Genomic DNA, 9039 nt, shown 5'->3' with positions numbered 1-9039 from the left:
AGAGATGAGAAAAAGGAAACAGCTATGCACGTGTGTCCTTGGAACAAATGGCACAGAGAAAGCAACCTAGAGGTTGTTACTGGAAAGGCTGCCTGAGCTGTTTCCATAGCAACACGGACATCCCTGCCCTAGCAGCTACGTGCTGCCCGGCATGTGCACTTTCCCAGGTCCTTGGAAAACACTGGACTCTCTCTCTCTCTCTCTCTCTCTCTCTCTCTCTCGCTCAGGGTTCAGGAATGAGTTGTTAATCCTGGTATTTAGATAATGATATCCGAGACATCCGTGGGACCTTGTGCCAGTGGGAGCTGAGGAAACACGTCTGCAGACCGTCCGGGGAGAGACCCAGAACTTGGGCACCTTCACATTCCTCCTGCGACAGGTGCTGGCACGCAGCCGGAGCTTAAATACTGTTGGATGAATGGCTGGGCACGGGAGTCTCTCAAAGTTCCTTTGCTCCTGGAGGTGCGAGAAAACCAGAGCAGAGCCTGCAGGAGGCCCTTCCCAAGGATGGAGGACGCATATCGATCTCCAAATCGCTCCTGGGAGCCTCCCCTCTGCGCTCCTCACACACCAAGTGTCTGCTGGCCTCTCTGAGCTGCAAGCCACCCTGCTAAATGGATGCAGGGCAGAGGAGGGAAGGGGGAAAGGAGAGATCTGTAATACTTTCAGCAATAAAGATACATTTTTTAGAAAAAGAGTCAGTAACAGCCCAGCAGGGCGAGGCTCAGTGGTTGAATGGTGACCTATGAACCAGGAGATCACAGTTGGATTCCCTGTCAGGACACATGCCCGGGTTCCCGGCTCCATCCCCAGTGTCGGGGGCTGGATCCCCAGCCTGGGGCAGAGGCAGCCGATCAATGATTTTTTCTCATCATTGATGTTTCTAGCTCTCTCTCCTTCTCCCTACCTCTTTAAAAATAAAAAATAAAACATATTTTTTTTTTAAAAAGAGAAACAGTCAGTAACAAAGTGTTACCCCCGCCCAGGGGCACGCTCCCCTCCCTCTTCAGAACCCTCCCCCCACAACCCCTACCCCTGAAGCACACACACTTTGGGAGGGAGGTATGCAGCAAAGGGTCGGTCGCCAAGAGTGGAATTTCAAGCACCAGCCATGAAGCTGTTTTTAGAAAAGGGGAGGGGATGCGTACAGTCCTGAAAATTATTGGCCATCATAATCATAGCCTGGAGCATATTGAAAAACATAGATCTCCTTTATCTTCCTTTGAAAGTGGATTTCACATCATTAAGGGGGTATTTTATTCCTGTATGTTTCTCAGGGAAAGCACTGAATGCAAGCTAGTTCCTTGGAAGCCCACAGCATTGCATTAAGGCATGCAGTCAATGCATTTTCTTAAGTGGCTTTCATGTTTGGAAATAGCAAACAAGTCTGATGAGCAAGTCGGGTAAATAAGCCAGATAATGTCATTAGGGATAGAAGAGTCCTTGCAGCTTTAATCGAATGATAAAGACTTGGGGTTGGTTGGTTTGTGTGGTTATTGTTTTTATAGGGTCAATGAGTAATTCAGGAAACCATTTCACGTGTGTCCCCGATCAAGCACGGTCTCAGGCCCTGGGGATGGTGAGAAGGGGGCCTGGGATGGGATGGGGCTCCCTGTCCTGGAGGTGAAAGGGGGTGTAGTCCACTGGGGAGACAAACAGGCAACTACAGGACATAACTACTTCCCCTCTTCCCACTTGGCCTCAGATCTCATCCCTTCTGAAACCCCCAATCTGCCAGCTCCTCCCCTTCTTCACTCAGTGTCCTTGGGCCCTGAAAACTGCTAGAGCAAACTCAGCCTCACAGCCTGCCATCCCTTGGGGTTCCTGGGGACCTCAAATCTGCCCACTGCTACCTTCAGAGCCTCCCCAGTGCTTGCTGTCACACAGCAGCTGCGGTAAATTTTAACCTCTGGTGTTTGCCTCCGCCCCCACACCCCCTCCGGGGCCACCATCTCCTCCCTCACTAGCAGCAGATAACTTATCATTTCCTCAGAAAATAAAGGCTGAGCAGCTGGAGCTTCAGGCTCCCACCCCAGTCAAGCCCTGGCCAAGGCAGCGCTCCAGGGCAGTTAGACAGAACTTCCTCCTTCAGAGGTGAAGGGCCTGACGGAAGCTTTGAAACCACAACTCCTCCCAAATGCCTTTCTGAAGATCCTGGTGCAGATGTCGCTCCCAGTCTGCTAGCAGACCCAGACAGACCTGGAAAGGCTCTGGGTGGCGGCCGCCACCGAAGTTAAAAGCTGGGAGATTGCGGCAAAAAGTAGCCACAGGATATCCAACGACTCAAAAGCCATGGACCAGCTGAGTCCACAGGACCGCTGCTGGATTCCAGGAATGCATACCCACCTGTCTAGTTTTCACCTGCCTGCCCGGATGTTCATCTCTTCAGAGCTCTTTGGACATTCTCGCCCCCAGTTGTGTCTTCCAAGGACCAGTCCTCCCCTTACCTCGGGGAAGGAGATCTGCCCAAAGCTAAGGCTTCCCTGGTGATCCTGCTTTCCCTCCCCAAACAACTTTCTTCTGCAACACATAAACATACCCGAGCCTTCCCCCAGCTGTTTAAAAAGGTGAGGGGATTAGCCCAGGAACATATATGCATAACCCATGGACAGACAACAGTGTGCTGATGGTCAGAGGGAGGGGGTTGGGGCTGGGTGGAGGGTGGGCAAAGGGTAAAAAGGTGGGGAACACCTGTAATAGTGTCAGCAATAAATAAAAATAATAATAAAAATAAAATAAAAACAAAGGCAGACAACAACAAACCCCTAACCCTCTGTTCCACCAGATTCCATTTTATAGTGCTCTTTTCCTCCTCAGTGAAAGTTTATTTAGAAAATAAAGAATTATTTGGGAAAGGTTAAACATTCACAAGGTTTTCTTTTTAAAAATCAATATTAAGAAAACACAACCCTAGCTGGTTTGGCTCAGTGGATAGAGCATCCGCCTGTTAACTGAAGGGTCCCAGGTTCAATTCCGGTCAAGGGCACATGCCCGGGTTGTGGGCTTGGTCCCAAGTACGGGGCGAGCAGGAGGCAGCCAATCAATGATTCTCTTTCATCATTGATGTTTCTATCTCTCTCTCCCTCTCCCTTCCTCTCTAAAATCAATAAAAATATAATTTTTAAAGAAAGCACAGAGTGAAAAATGTCATTTTCACATTCCAGTCCTCTTCCTAGAGGCCACTTTTCTTACCATTTTCTTACATGCATAGAATTATGTCTATTTTATATCCTTTTTCTGTTTGGTTTTATTTTTTGGTTGGTTGGTTGGTTTTTGGTGTTTTTTGTTGTTGTTAATCTTCACCCAAGAATATTTTTTTCATTGATTTTTAGAGAGTGTAAGGGAAGGGGAGAGAGAGAGAGAGAAACTTCAACGTGACAGAGACACATCCATTGGTTGCCTCCCACACTCACCCCAACTGGGGCTGAGGATCTAACCTGCACCCTAGTCCATGCTCTTGACTGGAAATCGAACCTGGCCGAAGCTCCAGTCACTGAGTGACACTGGCCAGGGCTCCTTTCTCTGTTTTAAATTTGCTAAATTGTTAGGGTCCAGCCCCAGCGGGTCCAGGGGTCCCCAAAAGTGTGGACGGAGTCGGCAAAGAAGGAATGACACGGAGGCAGCATTCAGGTGATCATCATAGTTGGGTTCCTCAGCCAGGTTCTGTTACCAGGTTCTCCAGGTTCTGTTGCCAGGTTCTTTAGCCAGGTTCTATCCAGGTTCTTTTGCCATGTTCTGTCTAGGTTCTCCAGTGAAGTTCTGTAGCCAGGTTCTGTCCAGGATCTTTTGCCATGTTCTCTAACTAGGTTCTGTGTGTAGGTTCTCTCTCTAGATTCTCTCTCTTGTTGTCTTGTTACATCTATATTTATCCCAGTTGATTTTAATCCTGTCAATTTCTATTCCAAAGGTTAGGGTGTTTCTTATCTCCAGTCCAGGGAGTAAAGATTATGTAGCTTAAGCGTGATTGTTTGTAGTTAAAGTGATTAACTACCCGCCTGGCACTTAGTTAAGGGGTTTTATCCCCTCCCTAACTTCAGGGAAAAATCCCTACCTGGGGAAACAACCTTTCTCAGAGAGGTGACCTTGGTTAAAACACATAGCACCAAGGAGGTGAACAAACATATTAAGAACAGTATGCCATATACGCCAGGTCCCTTGAAACATATGCTGTGCAGATGTTTCTTCTCTGCAGCGACTGTGTCAAGCAGCAAGGATGGACCGGCTCCCGGCACTAAATAGCACAAGTAGATCTGCCTTATTTATTGTACATCTCCCAATGTACTCCAAAGTACACATAATAAACATATCAAAATTTATTTGACAATTCTTCTATGAACAGGTATTTGGATCTATCTTATACTATTTCAAAAACATTGTAGTTAATAATCTTATACACATGTCAATTTTTTAAAAAATATGTTTTTATTGATTCTAGAGAGAGAGGAAGGGATAGGGATCGAAAGGTAGAAGCATCCATGAAAGGGACCTTGATTGGCTGCCTCCTGCATGCCCCCTACTGGGGATCCTGCATCCCCAGCATGTCCCCTGACCCAGAATTGAACTGGGGACCTCTTGGTTCATGGGTTGATGCTCAACTACTGAGCAACACGGGCCGGGCTCCTTTCTAAATTCTAAAGTGGAAAGTGCTCTCATATAGTTGGCACCTGTCATATGTAGTTTGTGTTAGATAGACCTATTCTATGTTACTATAGAGTACGCATTCATTCAAGTAATCACAACTCAGCTCTTTGAAGTATAGATTTATTACCTGCCAGTTTATAGCAGTCATTTATGCATTAGAAAAGAATAGATCTGCCCTAGCTGGTTTGGCTCAGTGGATAGAGTGTTGGCCTGCAGACTGAAGGGTCCTGGGTTTGATTCCAGTCAAGGACATATGCCCAGGTTGCAGACTCGATCCCCAGTGTAGGAGGCAGCCAATCAATGATTCTTTCTCATCATTGATGTTTCTATCTCTCTCTCTCTCCCTCCCTTCCTCTCTGAAATCAATTAAAAATATATTAATTTAAAAAAGAATAGATCTACCTTAATTTTCAGATTTTATTTTATTTTAAAAATAAACATTTTCAGTGGTAATTGGAAGTTCATACTTGCAAAGAATTTGAGTGAGTTGGGAGAGATTTTCTTTAGCACTTTAAAAATGCCTGGAATCTCCTTGACCTTCTTTCACATTGAGGCCAAGATAAGGGAAGTCTTTCCAGGATTTTGCTGCTTTCATTGAGTTCTAGATTCCAGGTACTAAGAAGTTATACCCCAGGTCTTGGAAGGTTTGCAGGATAAATGACTGGTCCCAGTGGTGCTCTCTGAGCCATTTTAGGGAGAGACAGAGCAGCTGATCGATGTTTCTCTCTCAGTGGATGTTTTATCCACTGAGCAAAACCAGCTGGAGCTAAATAGATAATTCTTTTTTTTTTTTTTTTTTTTTTTTTTTACTTGTTGATAGATATGTATTTGTTGTCACTTTGTTCATAATTTTTATGTTTACCTTTTTCTTCTTCCTTGTTAAGGGCTGTTAGAATACACTTGGCTTAATTTACATCAGCTGGGACTCAGAGGGAAGGCAGAGCCATGCCCTGAAGGCGGGACCAGTCAAAGACTGGACACCACTCAGTAAACAGATAATTCTAAAATAAATCCCCAGGTGGTTCTGAAGCTCAGCCAGCATTGAGAACCAGTTTTTGCATATTTAAGATTTTATCGTTTATATTTAAGTTTCTGATTCATCTGGAATTTGTACTAAGGTAAAGTGTGATATGAAACTCAACCTAGTTTTTTTTAATGAAGGCTATTCAATTATCCTAATTGTTATGCCCAGATTTCAAGATTCCCAAGAAACCACATCAGGGAGCCATCCAATCCGATGCAAAAGCATAAGAATCTGTATTTCAAGCTAGCTTGAGCTCTCCATCCACCAGACTCACCGACACATCGGCTAGCCAAGTGGCCAAGAGGCCAACCCCGCCCAGAGACCGGTTATATAGGGGGGGGTCGGAGTAAGGGGAGGAGAAAGGACTGTGCTCTGCCGATTGGCCAGGCTCAAGCCGGGTCCTGTTACACAGGATGTGGTCATATCTATGGCGCGCACTTCTCTTGATTGTCATTGATTAGTTTAAAATCCCGGGCGTGGCCAGCAGAGGCCTGGGCTTCCGGGAAGAAGGCCGCACGTGGCCCCAACATGGAGGATACAGGCAAGATGGAGGGCATAGCCCTCGCCCTTTCACTAATACCATGTAATAAATCTAAACTACCAAAACTGACTTCAGAAGAGAGAAAAATTCCTGCTCCCACCACTTAATATCTGGGTGATTTGGAGCAAGTTATTTAAACTCTCTATGCCTCAGTTTTTCATCTGTAAAATAAGGATAATAATACCTCATAGAGTTATTTTGAGAATTAAAAAGCTTCACAAATTTAAAGCCCTTAGAACAGTATTGGCCTTAGTAAAATGCCATATTAATATTTGCTACTATATTTGCTACTACTTATTTGGCTCAGCAAATGAACATGTGCAGAGCCAAACCAGATATGATAAAATGTTATGTAATCATTACACTTTTAAAAAGTTTAATTTAAGTGAAAAGAGATATAAAATTAACTTATCTAGATTTTTAAAAAATGTATATGGTAAACAAACACTAAAAAATACTAACATGTTAACAGTGGTTATATTTGGGTGAAGAGAGATCATGAATTCTCTTTTCTTTCTTAATGTTTCCTATATTTCTCCATTTGCCTACAATAAGCAGGTACTGCTTATATTCAGGGAGGAATGAAAAGTTTAAAAATTGCTAAGTAAAGGGTGTTAATCTGGATTCCATCCCTCAACATATATGTTGTCCTGCCCAGCACTATTCGAAGAGCTCGTTCTCTATGTTACATCCATGTCATGGAGTTTTCTGGGGAGTGAGGGCCCAGCATTAGGACTCTGCCTCCCGGCTGGTATGCAGGGAATTTTCTGGGCTATTCTAATCCAGCTAATTGCCCCTCCATCCAGCCTGCAATGTGCTGTCACTGTATCAACCAGGTCATTAAAGACCTTATCAAACGCCTTGCAAATGTCTCCATTTGTTGGGTAAACAGATATGGATTGAATCTCTATTATGCTCCAGACTTTGAGTCTATCGTGTTTCCTTAATAGGCGACTCTAGAAACAATATTAAGAAGAGAAAAAGGTCAGGCTGACATATTTTGTTTTTTAAAATCTCAGGCTGAATGCCAAAGACGGACGCTTTTTCAAAAGTCTCCCAAACTGTACTATTATTATTATTTTTTCCAAAAGCACTGGTTTTATTTATAGAGTCCTAACCACTTCAGCGGCCAGAGGAGTGGGAGCGGTTCCTTTTTCAATCCAGGGGCCTCCAGAATGTCAGTCTGTTGTTACCAAACGCACTGGCAAGTGGAGTCATGGATTTGGCAAACTAGCTGCAGTGTTAAGTCTCTCTCTGCTGGAACAAGGTGAATGCCAATCTCTGCTTCTGTAAGAATCTGGAATTTAGGATCTTCTACTGTAACTACTCCAACTTCTATTTCTCAAGGTTTGAAATCAGTTGATAGAACAGTAGACAGGCATGTAATCACAGTTTACACTGTCCAAATGTCAGTCAAATATTTTCTTCGCTTTTTTTTTCCAGAAAACTGGTTGACTTGGTTTAACTTCTGCTGCAGTGGCTTGAAACCCACAGTTGTAACCTGCAAGATCACACCTCACCTGAGGGCCTTGTTCTTCCTCTAGTCTATGCCAATTAAAATCACACAGCATGCCCTAGCCAGTTCGGCTCAGTGGATAGAGCCTCAGCCTCGGACTGAAGGGTCCCAGGTTTGATTCCAGTCAAGGGCATGTGCCTCAATTGCAGGCTTGATCCTCGGCCTGGACATGCCGGAGGTAATCACATGGATGTTTCTCTCTCTCTCTCTCCCCGCCCCCCCCCCCCCCCCAACCCTTTCACTCTCTCCAAGAATCAATGTAAAAATGTCCTTGGGTGAAGATTAGCAAAAATTTAAAAAGTAAAATAAAATCACACATCAACAAAGAGGCCTCATTTTAGCCTCATTGTGCATGTAGACCTGAGAAATATCAGCAGTTCTTTTACACAGCGCGTCCACAGGAACCTCATAGCCCCACTTGTCTTTCCAATTAGCTGCCTCATAGCATGCCCTCTGTACCTGGGACCTGCTAGCCGCTGCCATTCCGGCTGTCACGCAGCCATTGTTTTTGGTTATCTTGAATTAGTGAGTCACCTTGTTGGAATCCAAAAATTTATCAGGTATTTCCTACTGTGTGACAATTACTGCACATTTTTTCCCTCTGACAGCTACTGATGTAAGGCCACCCTGGTTAGTAGCCTTAAAAGCATATTCTAGCCCTAACCGGTTTGGCTCAGTAGATAGAGTGTCGGCCTGCAGACTGAAGGGTCCCAGGTTTGAGTCCGGTCAAGGGCATGTACCTTGGTTGCGAGCACATCCCCAATAAGGGGTGTGCAGGAAGCAGCTGATAGATGTTTCTCTCGCATCGATGTTTCTAACTCTCTACCTCTCTCCCTTCCTCTCTGTAAAAAATCAATAAAAAATATATATATTTTAAAAGCACATTCTACTTGGTAGGGCCAGCCATTGGGTGATAAAATGGTATTGTGGTGGTCAAAACCAGTGCTAGAACCACGAAACATGTTGGTGTACCCACTACATCAAGTGTGTCTCTGGGACCCGTAGCTTTGGCACCAGGATGATTATTATTTTTGTAATCTAGTCTAGATTTTGTCTGTACTGAAGTTGAACTCAGCGGGTGGTATTTGAACAAGCTGTGTTTTCTCATCTGCGCAACCAAATTACTTTTATTCTCTTCTTCCTGGCCTCTGTCTCTCCCTAAGATGGCTCAGAGAGCACCACTGGGACCAGTTCTTTATCCTGCAAACCTTCCAGGACCTGGGGTATAACTTCTTAGTACCTGGAATCTAGAACTCAATGAAAGCAGCAAAATCCTGGAAAGACTTCCCTTATCTTGGCCTCAATGTGAGAGAAGGT

The 9039-nt window shown here is 44.6% G+C and overlaps 1 pseudogene; it reads right to left on the bottom strand.

Moving 5' to 3' along the window:
• Positions 1-7395: 7395 nt before the first annotated feature.
• Positions 7396-8684, bottom strand: LOC139019236 (proteasome subunit alpha type-6-like; annotated as a pseudogene).
• Between the last annotated feature and the right edge of the window lie 355 nt (positions 8685-9039).

Source organism: Myotis yumanensis, unplaced genomic scaffold (genome assembly GCF_028538775.1).
Source record: "Myotis yumanensis isolate MYYU_CA2020_CCGP unplaced genomic scaffold, mMyoYum1.0.hap1 SCAF_11, whole genome shotgun sequence".
NCBI lineage: Eukaryota > Metazoa > Chordata > Mammalia > Chiroptera > Vespertilionidae > Myotis > Myotis yumanensis.
This window is presented reverse-complemented; position numbering and strand designations above follow the sequence as displayed.